The sequence below is a fragment of the Malaya genurostris genome, chromosome 1 (assembly GCF_030247185.1).
Source record: "Malaya genurostris strain Urasoe2022 chromosome 1, Malgen_1.1, whole genome shotgun sequence".
Taxonomy (NCBI): Eukaryota; Metazoa; Arthropoda; class Insecta; order Diptera; family Culicidae; genus Malaya; species Malaya genurostris.
Genome location: NC_080570.1, coordinates 147494345 through 147510402, shown reverse-complemented (window position 1 = coordinate 147510402; position 16058 = coordinate 147494345). Strand labels below are relative to the sequence as shown.

The following is a 16058-nucleotide window of genomic DNA, read 5'->3' as shown; positions in this document are numbered from 1 at the left end:
CTAAACTATACCACACTATACCTTTGCTGTTGTTTTTGGTGATTGCAAGGTCAAGTTTTTGCCCTAATCGCACTGTGTTATGTGCTTGATGAGATGCACTCATCATCTCTACAAAAAAAAAACCGCAAAAACCAATCTAGTTCACTTGCATGTTTTGTCCTGCTTAAAGTCACTATAAATGGTTGGTGTTGTTCACGATGCAGTAATAATGGTTATCACATTTTTCCATGCGCGAGTGTTATTTTAAGACCGTCTTCAGAAGCATCAATCGAATCATGTCATGTTACAATGGCTAAAAGCAGTTTAGTCCTTTATTGATTTCATATTAATCTTGTTGAAAACGTTTTCAATTCTGAGCCTTATTTTTCACCGATGTTTCTATTTATTTAAATTCATGAGAAAACTATCAACACTGTCAAAGTCAAGACTGTTTTACTGCTCGGTTTCCTGATTTTTTCTGTTGAATGTCCTAAAAAAGTGGAAGTCTAGAATATTTTCTCGTCATATACTGTAGAACTGTTCATGTGTTTTTTCTCGTTTGACGATTGAATCCAAACTACTTCGAACCGAACGATGCCACAAAAAAGAAGAAGATATTACTGAGCCAATTAGAACAAGCACGCTTTTTGTCATCCTTTACATTTTGCCGATTCGCCTCTGCTGATGAACTCGGCTCGAATGCAGGAGGCATATCCATTTGCAATTTGCAGTTAAAACCCGAAACATCACCGTCATCACGAGCAACGGTTTCGCTGGCACCGACGGAACCGCTGCCACCATTCGAATGAAAATGATCGCCTTTGATTGAAGTTGTCTTGAGAGAAGCGAAACTGAGACGGCTAGCGTGATGGAGTTCATCTACGCAGTTTAGGATGGCTTAGCGGAAGCAATAATTGTAGCAGAATATCATGGACCAGCCAAGGCAATTAACCTTTTTTTTTTTGCTTTCGGTTTGTAAATTGAGAGGTGTTGCTTTTTTTTGACCAAGTGGGCGTTTCATGTTCTCGGCTTCGGTATGTAATTATAGACAGTTACCGATGATAGCTTCCGGGGTTTCAATTAGTGCACGATGACGGGTGTCAGTTGCGGGGAAAATCTTTGCCCGTTATTGGCAACACTGTTCAATCGCGTTCGGTAATGGCAATGGTATATTAGACTGTGAACTATTTCGCGAATGATTTTAGCTTTTGTAAAAAATAATGACTTTTCGTTAGTAATTTTCTATCAAGCAGTTAAATGTAAGTAGAATTTCAGAACGTCAAATTTGTACAAGATTATTTAGGAACAATTGCTTTTGAACTGTAAAAAACTATGCACTCGAGTAAGGTTACTCTTATTGTCGAAAAATAACTACTGAACTGTCCGACTCTCTTTGTTTTATATGACCTTATGAAATGTTCACCTCGAATTCTTCACAAACTGGTTTTTAGTCTAATTTTAACGATTTACTGTGATCTTGCATCGAGGACCTATAGGAAATTATTGAATCTCATTCTGCTATGGTAAAATGAAATAGAGTTCATACTACTTTCAAACTGAACTCATCCCACCACGGCAATGGTAAACAATCTCGCCCTAAGCTTGATGCGTTTCCGCCCATAGCGGAACACACCCAAAAGTCGATATGGGTCAGATGAATGCCGAGATGGGTCCGGTTTCGGGAGTTTACGTTCTCAAGCGTTATTTACTCAGCAATCAAACACTCGCGTGTATTTTCATGCTAATGATAGTGGCGATGATGATGGTGATGGTGATGAGACGAACCAAAATGGAAAGAATGTTCTTCCTACACACAAAACTTCCCGTACATTCGGATGACAGGTCGTTGCCGCACAACCGCTGAAAATCCCGGAGCCAACTGTGATCATCTCAGAATGCCAACGAGTGCACTCTGTCACAGCGCACGGGAAACGTGCCGTTGAAAATATTTTAGTTTTTTTTCCCTTCTATCTAAGCATTCAGTCGAAATTCATCATTAATTGGCCTTCTCCTGGGAATGTTTAGGCCCCATAGAAACTTCCATTTCCTTTTCCTTCCTCGGGGTGAGATTGGAGCCGTGATTGGCTTACCTCCCAGCTGCTAATTTGTTGCCGTAAGTTAGCGCGGAAAGTTGAAAGAAAATGGTAACTGATAAACCGATTAGTGGAGATTATCTCAAATCAAGAACCGATTGCAGCACAACGGCGAACCAATCATCGAACCGAATCCGGGACACCCAAACGGGACCCGAGCACCGGGGGCCGGCCTGCGAACAATTTTAACGCAAACACGCGAAACTATGCCGCATGACCCAGAAAGAAGTGCTTCGGCACTTCGGTGTGAATGAAGGGAAATTAATAACGATAAAAGGTATATATCTTTGGTGGAAAAGTGTTGGAAATGATGAGCAGCTGCGTTTGTTTCGATTGTTTGCTGCAATACTATTATCAGGGAAGACGGCCCAAATTTGGTGTGAAAGGTGTTAAAATGTCTTGCGATCAAAACATGAAATGCCGAGGGAGATGACACTTCCTAATTCCATCTCCTTCCACTACTAATTTGCCGAATTTTTTTTTTCAAATCTAAGCTTATCGAACCATTCTTGTTCGAGTTCTTACAATTTTGATTATCATAACTAGCGATCTGGCAACCATTTACTCGTCATATTGAGGTTTCTATGCCCGGTGAAAAATGAACGGCGGTCCTACTGAAAAATGGGTGGCCAACACGTTTCCTGATGAAAACAAAACAATATGTAAAAGCGATTCACACGCAGCATCAAGTGACTATCACCTGCATGGAACGATTACGGAACAACAACATTAATTGTAAGCAATTCATATGAAAGGACACTACGTCAAGTTCACGGAACATTTTAACGTCGGATACGTGAGCAATATTCGGCTAAAAAAATTAATAAAAATAATCTGGACGTCGACGGAAGTTGATTGATCGTCTGAACCGTGTTTAATGCATGCGTTTCCTGATGAAAACAAACCAATCTCATTTGCATTTGTGGTTGTAAGTGAGCTGTCAGAGAGCCTAATAGTTGTTCAGCTCGTTTTGGCAGCGATTCATATATTTTGTTTTAATTTCTTCAAGCACTAACGTAGTGTTTTATTATTAATGATATTATGTCTGAAATTAATCTGACAAAGCGTAGATTTCAAGTAGTTTTTAATTTCCATAACGCACGCAGAAAAAGCTCAATTATTTAAAACATCTACACGATTAGTGACCTATCAAACCAAATAAATAGTTGTTTCAACACTAGATATCATAGGTTCAAACAAAATATGCTTGTTTTAAACTATAATATGGTTGTCACAAACAAATGTTGAATGTTAAAAAAAAGCCTTGGATGATTGAAAAAAAAAATGAATTGTTGTTGTCACTATATGAAAAAAGAAACTCGAATTACTCGGAATTTATTTACTTTCATAATTTTCTCTCTACGTGTACAAGGCTGCTGTCATTCCAGAATATCCCAATCTGATCCCATTTTAAATAGCATTTCGATAAACCTTTTTAAAATAGGTTATAATCGAGTTATGCCAAAATAAAATCACCTTCTTTCAGCTTTCAAAATAAATCTTTCCATTTACAACCGAATCTGCTAACCTGGCTTAACTGACTCTCTCCTTGCTCCTGGTAAATTCCTTATTGGAAGAATCATATTTTTGTTAGCTCAATTCTAATCGAGCAATCGATTTGTCCAATCCAGTATTAAACTTTTGTCGTGAATACGACTTACTTTACTATGGGGTGCCTTTTCAAAATTAGCCATATGGAAGAATGGGCAGAACTTAATCGTGAATATCTCGACTTGTATTAATGGTAGCAACATAATTCTTTCACCATTTCATCAAAAATATGATCAGGAATTTAGGATAATATTTTGAACAGTGTGAGATAACCACAAACAACTCAAAAATTAAGTTTTCTCAAAATTTCAAAATAATGCGGAAAACTCTTTACTTTCGCTTGGATTTTTCGCGCAAGGACGACGATTTTGAGGTAGTCAGGCACATATCTCCAACTGAATGCGTATAAAAGGGGAACCGTGGTCGAAAATCGATCATTTCTTTTCGTGCGTTCGGTGGAAGCAGACGTCGCGAAAGTTAAACCATCAACCAGCAGCGACGGAGAGTGCACCTTTTGCGTGGTTAAAACCTCAAACGCTCAGGTAGCAACTTTCATTCGCTTGCTGGCCTTCAAGGCGAGCAGACTGCCATCGCGAGAGTTAAACCATCAACCAGCAGCGACGGAGAGTGCACCTTTTGCGTGGTTAAAACCTCAAACGCTCAGGTAGCAACTTTCATTCGCTTGCTGGCCTTCAAGGCGAGCAGACTGCCATCGCGAGAGTTAAACCATCAACCAGCAGCGACGGAGAGAGCGCCTTCTGCGTGGTTAAAAGCACAAACGCTCAGGTAGCAACTTTCATTCGCTTGCTGGCCTTCAAGGCGAGCAGACTGCCATCGCGAGAGTTAAACCATCAGCGACGGAGAGAGCACCTGCCATCATTTGGTTTTCGGTAGTCATAACGAGAAGTTCAATTTTCAGATTGTAGTTCCGCAATATAGGTTTAGAATTCAGAGCCTGCGTGCTGAAACTGGATTCTGGAACTGTATTCCGGAACTAATTTGAGTTTCGAAATTGCAATTCTAGAATTGAAACTGGATTCTGAGTCTGTTATTGATTCTAAATTTAGTTCTTGAACTCAGGATCCAGTTATTTATTCCAGACTTCTTCTATTCGGTTCTTTTTAGAACCATAATAATACTCCTAAAGAATTATGCGGAAATTTACTTTACTGTACTCTATAAAACTCATTCTGGTAGTCATGGCGAAAAATCGTCTTCATGTTTTAGAGCTTAGTTCTGGAATATGGGTTTAGAATTCAGAGTCTACGTGCTGAACTAACTCAAATCGTCACAAATTTTTTTTTATTATAAAGAACTATACTGCTTATTTCATAGTATTTAACTGCGTTTCAGAATGTTTAATGTAACTAATCTGTAATTTAGTCTAGGCGCATCGTTTAAATTTCTAGTAATGAAAGAGGGGAAAGTTGCACAATTCAAACAATCGATGAACTACCAATTCGAATTCGGAAGCATAAATAAAGCGTGTCATATTCGTATTCACGACATCCAGTTATGTCTCTGACATTACACACCCGTACTTTTTTTTTATTGAAATTACCAACATTTCGGATGATATTTTTTCAACATTGTTTCCAACATTACATCACTTTCCGATATTATCTAGAGAAATTATCTTTTAGTATTGCCAAACATAAATAGGCGATAAACAAACATGAATTAATGCTGATTTGTTTACTCATTTCAACGGTGATTTCGAATATACCTTTACTTGTTGTAATGCTCATTAATTGTGATGGCATCACTGGAATCTCCTTAGTCCCACTTGTACGCGGCGGGCAGATTTCCCCCCAGACGGCTGGCTATGTCTGCCAGCCATTTTTGCGGGCACTCTGCCAGAATTCCGAAAAAAGTCTGGCAACAATGCAACAATCGTTTTTGACTGAGAATTTCGCCTAGCGGTTGTTAACGGTTCTGTTTCTGCCGGTTTCTTGTCATACACCCTTTGCAGAACCGTTTTGAATCGGTTCTACATTTTTTGGGGCTAGGTTTTATTTTTTCAATTAAAAGCACATATGAATGGCAATAAGCTATTGCTCTTCATTTATACTAATTATGGAAAATGTTATTGCAAGTAACATTGCTTTCTCACTACCAAACATACCCATATTTCAATCTCATTTACCTCGTCTCAAGATTCGTTTTTTGTATGTACATGCGGGATTAGCGAATATCAAATAAAGTCGAATGAACAAATAAAAGACAGAAAAGAACCGTTAATAACCGCTAGGCGAAATTCTCTGCCGGAAGCGGTTGTTGCATTGTTGCCAGACTTTTGCCGGAATTCTGTCAGAAATCCGGCAAAAATGGCTGGCAGACATAGCCAGAATAAAATACTTCACGTTTATTGCTCATTGTGCTTTTTTCAAACCTTGTATTGATAAATACGCGATGAGATAAAATATACTTATACTAAACCATAACTAAATATAAAACAGATTGTCGAAAAACAGATACGTCATTTCCAAATTCCATTCCATGTACGACGCCATTGTGGGACCAGAGAATATCGACGAAACGAGGTTCGGTGCGGTTTTCACATATGGGAAATTCTTAATTTTTATGGATAAATCTAGAGAATCGTATGATATGGATTCTTAATTTTTATGGATGGATCTAGAGATTTGGTCTTTGGTCGAAGTTTGTTTTATTGCGCGAATCAAATCAAGTATATAGACCAGTTTTGAATCAATGACAACACGTGTGTAATCTTGTTTTACCTACATTTGTAAGGGTTTGCCATCTGCTTTCATTCAAACTCAAGTAAATTAAATAAATCGTATATTTTTTTTCTAAATACATATGTCAAAAAAATCATCATCACGCTATCTCGTGGTGAACACGCTGACTGGATTCTTCAATTGAAATATCGAATCAATGCTTCTTTCCAATGATTGCTGTGCTGCCCAAGTAGAAAGCCCTGGATATCTGAAACATATTGCTAATGTTATGAATATTAAGGTTCTAGCGGTGAAAAGTTTGACCAGAACTTATTGCTGGCACACTAATATATTAGAACAAATTTCACTTGCCGCTCACATCCGGGATGCCAGGATAAATTTTTAAGCTGGGATTAAAAATTTGTGCAATTAAACTGCTTCAGTGGTAGATGAAAAAACACTTTTTGCCTAAGCACAAATGAAAGCCAAATGTTCGAAAGATGTAACATTCAAAAATGTCCATGTAATAATTTGATTTGCTAATAAATAAATGGGTCCAGAAAATGAGAATGAGAAAATGGAGTGAGTTCCATTTTAAGAGTTTTTGACCACTATTTCCGGTATATATCGGGAGCCAGAATCCAACTTACCCGAAATCAAAGTTCTCGCGAATCTTCAGCCTTAATCAGAAATCTGTAAATTCAAAGATATACTACATGTAATGAGAAGTCCCCTAACAACGAAAGCATAGATTTTTAATCCGGAAAACTTTTTTATTCGTCAGTATAATCTCCATCTAGAACGATACACCCCATCGGTCATCCAACATTTTGATGCCCTTTCCGTTTCTGCAATGATTTCAGCATTGAACGAAAAGTTCTTTCCCTGGAGAAACTTTTTCAGGTTTGGAAATAGATAATAGTTGCTGGGGGCTAGGTCTGGAGAATACGGGGGATAGTGGACTAATCGGTACCGCAAATCATTCAATTTCACCGTTGCATTTATGCATGAGTGCTTTTTCCATAGCTTGATGAAAACTAGAACAAGTCTGACACAATCAGCTGTTATTCCAACACTAGTGGATAGATTGTCATGAAATTTGTGCTAACGAGATTTAAACTAACGAATTCTCACCATATTCAATCTTGTAGGGCCAAAGAGGATTCGAATAGAATAACAACAGATTTCTATTCAAAAGAAACGTTTTCTGTTAATGCAACTTCACTCTATTGTGTTGTCTAGTCACTTACATGCTCTCGGTTTAGAAAATTTTCGAAAATGACTTCGATGACAACCGTGCTTTGTTCATAGTTTGAAGGTTTTCTTATCAAACGTAAAATCGCCATTCACATTGTTTAGCTTTCATATCAATACTAAAGGGTGATTTTTTGCTGGTATCTTTTTGGCAACACTGTTTTTACAGATCACGCGTGAATTGTGTCTTGTGTCACTGTCAACTTGTTCAGTTTAGTCTTTATGGATACACTCTTTTTATGGGAAAATTGTGTTCTGTGACGAAGCTCATCTCTGGTGGAAAGAATACGTCAACAAGTAAAATTGACGCATCTGGAGTGAAGACCAGCTAGCTCATGCATCCCAAAAAAGACACTTTTTGGTGTGGATTATGGGCCGGTGGCATTATTCGTGAAATACCGGGAGAGAGTGTTCCAAAACTGGACCTTGCGAATGGGCCATCTAAATGAAGCCGCGGCTAACATTTGCATGAAAACATTTTCAAACATTAAATGATATTGATCGTTCTATCGATTCCAATAAAGATTTCGACCGTCCCACGACAAAAGGGCCTAACTGCAAATGAGAGCCTCTCTTTGTTTACTTTCTCTTTTGATTATTACGGAGCCTTTATTGCAAATTCTCTAAAGTTTCCAATATAAATCGAAAGCTTGTAGGTTTACCTTGAAAGTTTTGCGAAGAGTAAAGCGTCAAATATAAAATCAGTTCGGTAAATCGTGAAAGAAAAAGTAAACAAAGGGAAACTGTCATTTGCAGTTAGGCCCTTTTGTTGTAGGACGATCGATTTAATAAATTTTCCATTTTTTTGTTTTTTTTTTAATCAATCCTATACCTCTTGATAATCACCCTTCATTTCCATTTTTTATATTAAACTGTGTTTCCAACTCACTCCCTTCAAAGTAGACTCCTAAAACTTTAACTTTTAGGAAATGTTCTGCTGGATGACCCACACTGGAGATGTGAAAAAAACACATTTAAAGAAAATTCTACCCTTACGAATTAAGACCGTACATGTACGCTGTGAACGGTAACCTATTTTCGACATTACCGATTTAAACAGACTTGCATTATTATTAGTTGTTCTGTAACGAATATTGAATTGCGTTGCTATAAACCACAAGTTCTCGTTCCTAATTTTATTGCAATGTATCCTAATTAAATTTTACGGACTATAAAATATCCACGAAAAGATTACTTGTACAATGGCTTATTTTTAAGTAGACTTGTAATTTGATTCAAACTTTGCGTGCGGCTCGTCGTCAAAGCAGACCAACTTCATAAAACTTTATCAATGTAAGAATCTGCCCTCCCACAACCGCGGCCACATTCTGTTATACGGTTTGCCTATCACGATGGAATCAAATCCGCTTTTGTTCGTCTCCAAATTATAGCATCACCTTAGATCATTATGCAAGTGCTCGTGTTTAAGCCTTCCTCGGTTCCGCAAGTTCACCTTTCCAAACCGAAAAAAACATCGAGCGGCAGCTTCTTCCGTGTACCGGTTTGGCCCCGGGTGCCAATATAACCTAAAAAAAACAACAACAGAAGAATCCAAAACTTCCAGAAAATTGAGATTTCACACACCGCCCACTAGCATACAACAGTGGAATCCATTTCGCTTGGAAAACAAAGCAAGGTGCCTGCTGCTCCATTGAGCCGTTTTGGATCCAATCTTCTTCACCCCGGCAAGCGGTGGCACGGTGTTTTGGTTCGTGTACCTATATTCTCATCCGTTGCAGCGCCTTCCTCCGGTCGACCTAGCTCATTGCCAAGTTCACTACCGTTATAGTTCCACCCGCAGACCAGACACTACCAGCGGCGGACCGGCGGACCAGTCATCATATTTCGTTCACAACCATGCTGCAGACAAACGATGCAAAACGCGCTACGAGCATGGCAGGCAGGTTGGTTGGTTCAGAACTTTGGCACGGAGGGGACATCCATAAATTATACACACTTTAGTTGCCGGTTCGCGTCACCGTCAGAAGCAACGTCTCGGCCGAGCGTGGAGCAGCAGAAATTAAAATCAATGTCACGCTTGAGGCACACTCTCAAGATGACGATGACGACGACGACGACGAAGACGACGACGGATCATCCGCGATGGGATGGGGTGAGAAGTTGGTACGGCGACAAGATGCAATTAAGATTTGCAGGCTGTCCAATTTTGTTCCCTGTGTACTGTCTGTGTAACTGCGAGACAGTTCCGGTATCGGTATCGTCAAGCCATCCTAGCTGAGAAGCGGAATCGGGAACAGAAAGGGAGAGAGAGAGAGAGCGAACGCACGGTGTTTGTCCAGGATAAAACCTAATTTCCTCGCGCCAATCGCAGGCAACATAAATAAACAGCAGGCAGTAGATTTAGTCCCCGCCATAGCCGTGAGTGGTTCAGCAGAGAGGGGTGAGATGAATATTCATCAAGGATCACTTTCGCACCGTCTGTAAGCTGGCTGGCTAACTGGCTAAATTCATCAAACTGACAACGACGACGACATTGTGGTGGGGACGAGAGGGGTTTGGATTCATAAATGTGTCATAACTTTAATTTCTCGAGGGAGCTTAATCAAACGCAGCACTAAAAGGCCTTCTAATTACGGCGGCCAATTTCTTGTTCTCATCTCCAAAATAAACACACCGCATCACCACACAAACAGAGTCGAACAGGTTTCAATGCAATCCAGATACGAATCTCCCCCTCAATCTGATCCGAGCCCAGCCAGCCCGTAACGAAGCGAAACCTGGAATATGAACGACACAAAATGATTGTTATCTATAATTCATGAGCTCCCAATGGCGGACGTGCGAGGTTCGAGCTGGCCTTTTCACCTAGATAAACAACTGGAAGCTCGGTATAACGATGACAAATGGGGATTCCAACGGGATCGTCGCGTAGAAATGAGTCTTTATTTTCCTAATTTAACCGAAAACCACTAAATCAAAGCTAAACAAACCGAGTGAAAGGTTGACCAACAATGAAAATTGGGCATCGCCTGCTTGGACCATTCCGAAAATGATTCGGAATAAAATTACCGATTGGCGGAACCGCTTCCATTACCATTACCTGTGGGAGTATTTTTCCGAAAAATGAAAAAAATTCTTAAATTGATTTTTAATTCATAACCTTAAAAAAACAACTTCAACCTTGCTGGGAGTCAGGAAAGCTGTCGCATTTGGCTCGTTATCAATCCTTTCTGTGGGCTCCGAATCGAAGACAGTTCATCTTTACTTTTTGATGTATGAAAAAACTCGTGCTGATCTATACACAGATATTCAAGGAAATCGGAATAGAAAATTACACATCTGCTCTCAAACCATGCATCATTTCCACTACAGATTTCGGATACGTTTATCTAAATTTCAACAGTTCGAAAATAATTTCGGTGATCAAAATCAAGCAAAACCTCTCAACGCTCAAAATAAATGTCATAATCAGAGCTTAAAATTGTCAACGACTGAAGCCAATCCAACAGCCACATATTCTTTTTTTTACTGTATCATTCGTAAATGATCGCATCCAAAACAATTGAAGAGAGACGAAGCATTTTCATCTCTCACAGCAACAAAAGAGAGTTCCAATGTCAAACGTCACTCGTTCCCCCACAAAAAAAGACGAAACCAAAATAACGTCTGCAAGAAGAGTCAGTCAAATTAAAGTTCTCATTCTTACTTCGATATAATGAAAGCCTGTAAAGCTCGACTATAAACAACCCTTGGAAACCAAAATTAGTATAGATACGAGCATCAACAGGTAAAAATGTGAAAGTTACATTTTCATTATCGATTCTCGAAGCTTCGGTTGAATCCCGATACCGCACGGTATACAATTTTCACTGAAAACCGAAAGATAGAACACAATTTTGAAACTACTGTTCCGTTTAAGTCGTTGACTCAACATGGATCTCATTTTCCAAATTTGCAAGCGAAGATAAACTTTTTCAAATGCATCGTAAAAACATATGACAGATACTATTTGTTTACTGTCTCTCCCAATTATTTCTACGTACAAATTCAAATGTTCGGTAACATTTAAAATAATGAAACCGTTGACTCTTGTGGAACAACATTTCAATTTACTGAATACTGAACTAATGATACGCGTTTTTTTGATAACGGCCAATAAGCCACCTGTCAACTTCCACTTTTGAAAGAAATTGCAGGCGAGCTATGAAAAACAGAGTATTGAATTTAACACCAGACGACAGAGAAAACTTTTCGCTACGGTTTATTGTTTTGACTTACTCTCAGCGAGTGCCGAGTCATTGGAAATTACTCTTCAAAGTGAATGTTGATGGATGGCTTATTGACCGTTACCAAAAAGAAAAAACGCGTGAAATCATTCACTTGAATAATATTCATGCTCATTTTCCACCAAAATTAGATACAAGTTTTTGTTCCGATAAGATATGTCATCGAGCGAATTTTGATCAGTGTATTCCATGTTGTTGTCTGATCATTTCTAAATCAATAATAATTTTGTCATTTCCAGTAGATTTTGGGTAATGATTGATGAATTTTCGTAACATTTTCAACTGATAAGAAGCAATATTTCATAACATCTAGAACTTGAAAATAAGTGACTCTTCAATATGTTGAAGTTTGGATGCTAAACCTTTTGTAACCTTTTGTAATGTATAACTTACAAAAAGTAACACAAATAACGCTTCATAATACCTAAAACCTACAAAAGAGTAACGCATGAAACGCTTCGTAATGCCTATAACTAACAAAAAAGTAACACTTGTAACGCTTCGTAACGCCTCAACCTAAAAGTAACGTATGTAACGCTTCGTAACATATATAACTCACAAAAACGTAACGCTTGTAACACCTATAACTTACTAAAAATAACGTATGTAACGTTTCTTAACGCCTATAGCTTACAAAAAAGTAACGCATGTAACGCTTCGTGACGCCCAAAACTTGCAAAAAAAGTAACGCTTCGTAACGCCATTAATTAGTAAAAAGTAACGCATGTAACGTTTCGTTTGTCCCGGGTTGGCAGTTCAATGCATAGGACGCTGGTCTTACAAGCCAGTTGTCGTGTGTTCGAGACCCGACCTGGAAGGATTCTTAGTGTCAGTAGGATCCATAGTACTAGCCATGCAATGATTCTGTACACTAAGAATCGGCTGCGAAGTCTGTTGAAACAGAAAGGCCAAATTCCACAAAAGGAATGTAATGCCAGGACTTTGCTTTGCTTTGCTTATGTAACGTTTCATAACGCCTTCAACTTACAAAAAAGTAACGCATGCAGCGCTTCGTAACGCCTGACTCACAAAAAAGTCATGCATGGAACGCTTTATAACGCTTATAACTTGCTAAAAAGTAACACATGTAACGCACCGTAACGTCTAGAACTTACTAAAAAGTAACGCACGTAACGCTATAACTATAACTCACAAAAAAAACACGCATGTCACGCTTCGTAACGCCTATAACTCACAAATATGTAACGCATGTAACGCCTTGTAAGGCTTATAATTTACTTAAAAGAAGCGCATGTAACACCTATAACTTACAAAAAATTAACGCATGTAACGCTTCGTAACGCCTATGACTCACAAATAAGTAACGCATGTAACGCCTAGTAAGGGTTATAATTTACTTAGAAGAAACGCATGTAACGCTTCGTATCGTCTATGCCTCACCAAAAAGTAACGCATGTAACGTTTCCTAGCCCCTTATAATTTACAAAAAAGTAACACATGTAACGCTTCGTAATGCCTATGACTCACAAAAAAAGTAACGGATGCGTAACACAACCCCTAGACGGGTTATAACATTCATAATTTCCGCAAAATAACTCATATGACTAGTAACCCTCAATTAAGGAAAATTATCGTATGCAATTCTGTCTAGCTTCTTAAACATAACGTAACGCTTTCCATTTCACGTAAAAGTCTGTACATTTTGACGAAAGACTGCGAAAAACTCGATTTTCACAAGTCGGCAAAAGTCGGCACAACAAAAAATGTCTGCAGCACTATGTACGAAATCTGCAGATTTACACACAAATCTGCAGATCTGGCATCTCTGCAAAGAAGGGCAAAGCTTAAAAATGTAAACAAATCGAGTTTCTCTCTCCTACGAATGATTGTTTTAAAATCCTACGGTTTTGCCTAAAAATTCGTATTCTACAAAAATCTCAATCTTAATAATATAAAGAACTTTAAAGGGCGAAACAGTCATTTCATTTCTTTACGTAAGTTTCGCCCTCCATGCTCCATGCCAACAAACAGGGCGATACTTCCTTTGCTAGAAAGGTGAAACTATTTATTTTCGTTATTTTAGATGGCTTCTGCACTTTTTACTACTGGAAATAGTAAATGAGACGATAAAATTACCCGCAGATTTGTCTTAGTCGCGGAAATCAGCCTGCGCGAAGACGTAGCTCCCTAATTCTCGGTTGATTTTTCATCAGGGCATATAAGCAAGTGACAGTTTCTCTTTAATTACTCTCTCTTTCGATTATTGTGATGTGATGAAAAATATTTTCTTCGATTTCACTACTCTGTTTGAAAGTCGAAAGTTTCGGTTATCATTTTATTCAAAGAGTTGAGTGATAAACGTGGAAACCACTTAGTAATTAATAGAAGAGGAAGTAAACAAAAAGAAACTGTAACTTGCTTATAGGCCCTAATGAAATATCAACCGAGAATTCACACAGGTAGCACAGAAGTAAATAAATCGAAAAAGGGGCGAAACTCTTTTTATGTTAATTTATTCAGTGGATATACAGGAAAAGTGGAAAAAGTTGCATACCTTTCGAAAATATACCAACAATTCATCGACAAATCAAAAATTGATATGAGAACAGGCCCGTACCCAGGGTTTCGTTTCGGGAGGGGCCCAAAGATAAACAAATAATGTTACTGAAGATTGCTGATGTACCTAATTCTCGGTGTGCCTTTTACGGGTGTTTTTAATAGACACTTTAAACTTCTCCACTGGAACTGTTATTGTATTACGTTTACTGTCTTGTTATTTCTGTAACACATGTCTGAGACTTTCTGAATAATTAAACATCTGTTTTTGATTTCGGGAGGGGCCAGGGCCCCTCGGCCCCCCCCCCCCTCTGGGTACGTGACTGTCTGAGAATATAAGATAAATTCAAAATAGGATTTGAAACCAAAATCGAAACATTCATCGACGTTCTTTCCATTTTCGTGTCAATGTTAGATTCTCCCTTCCATGAAAAACAGCTGGAATGATTCGGTCAAATGGAACATTTTTCCATAGTAACTTTACTCAGATAGGACTCAAAACAATTCGTAACGTATATAGCTTCAAAATAAGGTAAACATTAAATTATGTAACCGACTACAACTTCAAGAATGTGTCAACTTTTTTTGTTTAGTGCAATGTGTACTATGTAGTGTACAGTTCTCGAATTACAAAGGTTTAGGTTCCCATAGCTACCAATAAAACGAAGGCGTACTTGATGGGTTTTTCTCCATCTTCTTTGATTTCTCTAATAAAATTTGTCAAATATACCGCAAAAAGTGACCGAAACATTATTTAACGACTTCTACAAAATCAGAACTAATCCACATCGATTCTAAAACGAACTGAGACGAGCTGTTCTTTTAAAACCAAATCCAACTCATTTAAATCGTAACAGTAGAATCAGAAAATTATTGTTGATTCACAAGATTTATTCGAAATGGGAACATTTTTTTTATGGGAAATAAACAATGTTTTCTAGAACTTTCAATGGAGTGATTCATGCAGTATAATGTCGCTTATTCGGTTACCTCCTGCTATCCAGGATTCAGTTAAAGGCAGTCGGAAAAACTTTCCCACTAGAAACTGTCTAGCTGTCAGTTGACCGAAATGCCGGGCCGGGGACGGGGATGGAATCGAGAACGGGGGATGATTTATCTCGATAATTAAGTTAACATCTGTGTGTATTTCGTTGGTGGCACTAATGCGGCAAAAGTGACAACAGTAGAAATGCCGGGCACACATTCACACATACGAGAAATAACGCTAACAAGGTATGACAGAAATGATTCATAATTTTCGCCATTTGTTGAATTTCTTTCGTTCCGTTTCTTTTTTTTTCAACCCCGCATCCAAGGATATGCTGTTTCCTTTGTCGGGTAGTTCGGAGAAAGGATGCTGCGAGTCACACCGCTAGCAGACGGGATCTTACTCGATATATCACCAGGGAACGAAGCTGTCCGGGTTTGCGTTGACTAGACAGATATGGGTTTCATTATTTTGGTTGGTGGAATTTCCACTCGTAGTCCTAGACAGCTTGACGGTACGGAACTGACAGAAATGGGAAATATTACGATCTCGGGATACGAAAAGAACACTCGCGTGGCGAATGATAAAATATGATTTACTATTTGCCAGGGAAAAATTTTCTAGGGAAAACTAATACCAGTGAAGTATTCGCCTTTTATTAACGTGGTTAAAGTCACAGCCTGCTTATTTCACTATCCGTTAAAATGAACACGATAGAAAAAGACACTCAATGTCCTATTCAAGAGTT

At 38.5% G+C, this 16058-nt stretch overlaps 1 protein-coding gene across 4 annotated transcripts in view; it reads left to right on the top strand.

The window, feature by feature from the left end:
• The window catches only part of LOC131426143 (titin homolog), a 204438-nt gene that overhangs the window by 176620 nt on the left and 11760 nt on the right, over window positions 1-16058 (top strand). The gene's annotated exons all lie outside the window — the stretch shown is intronic.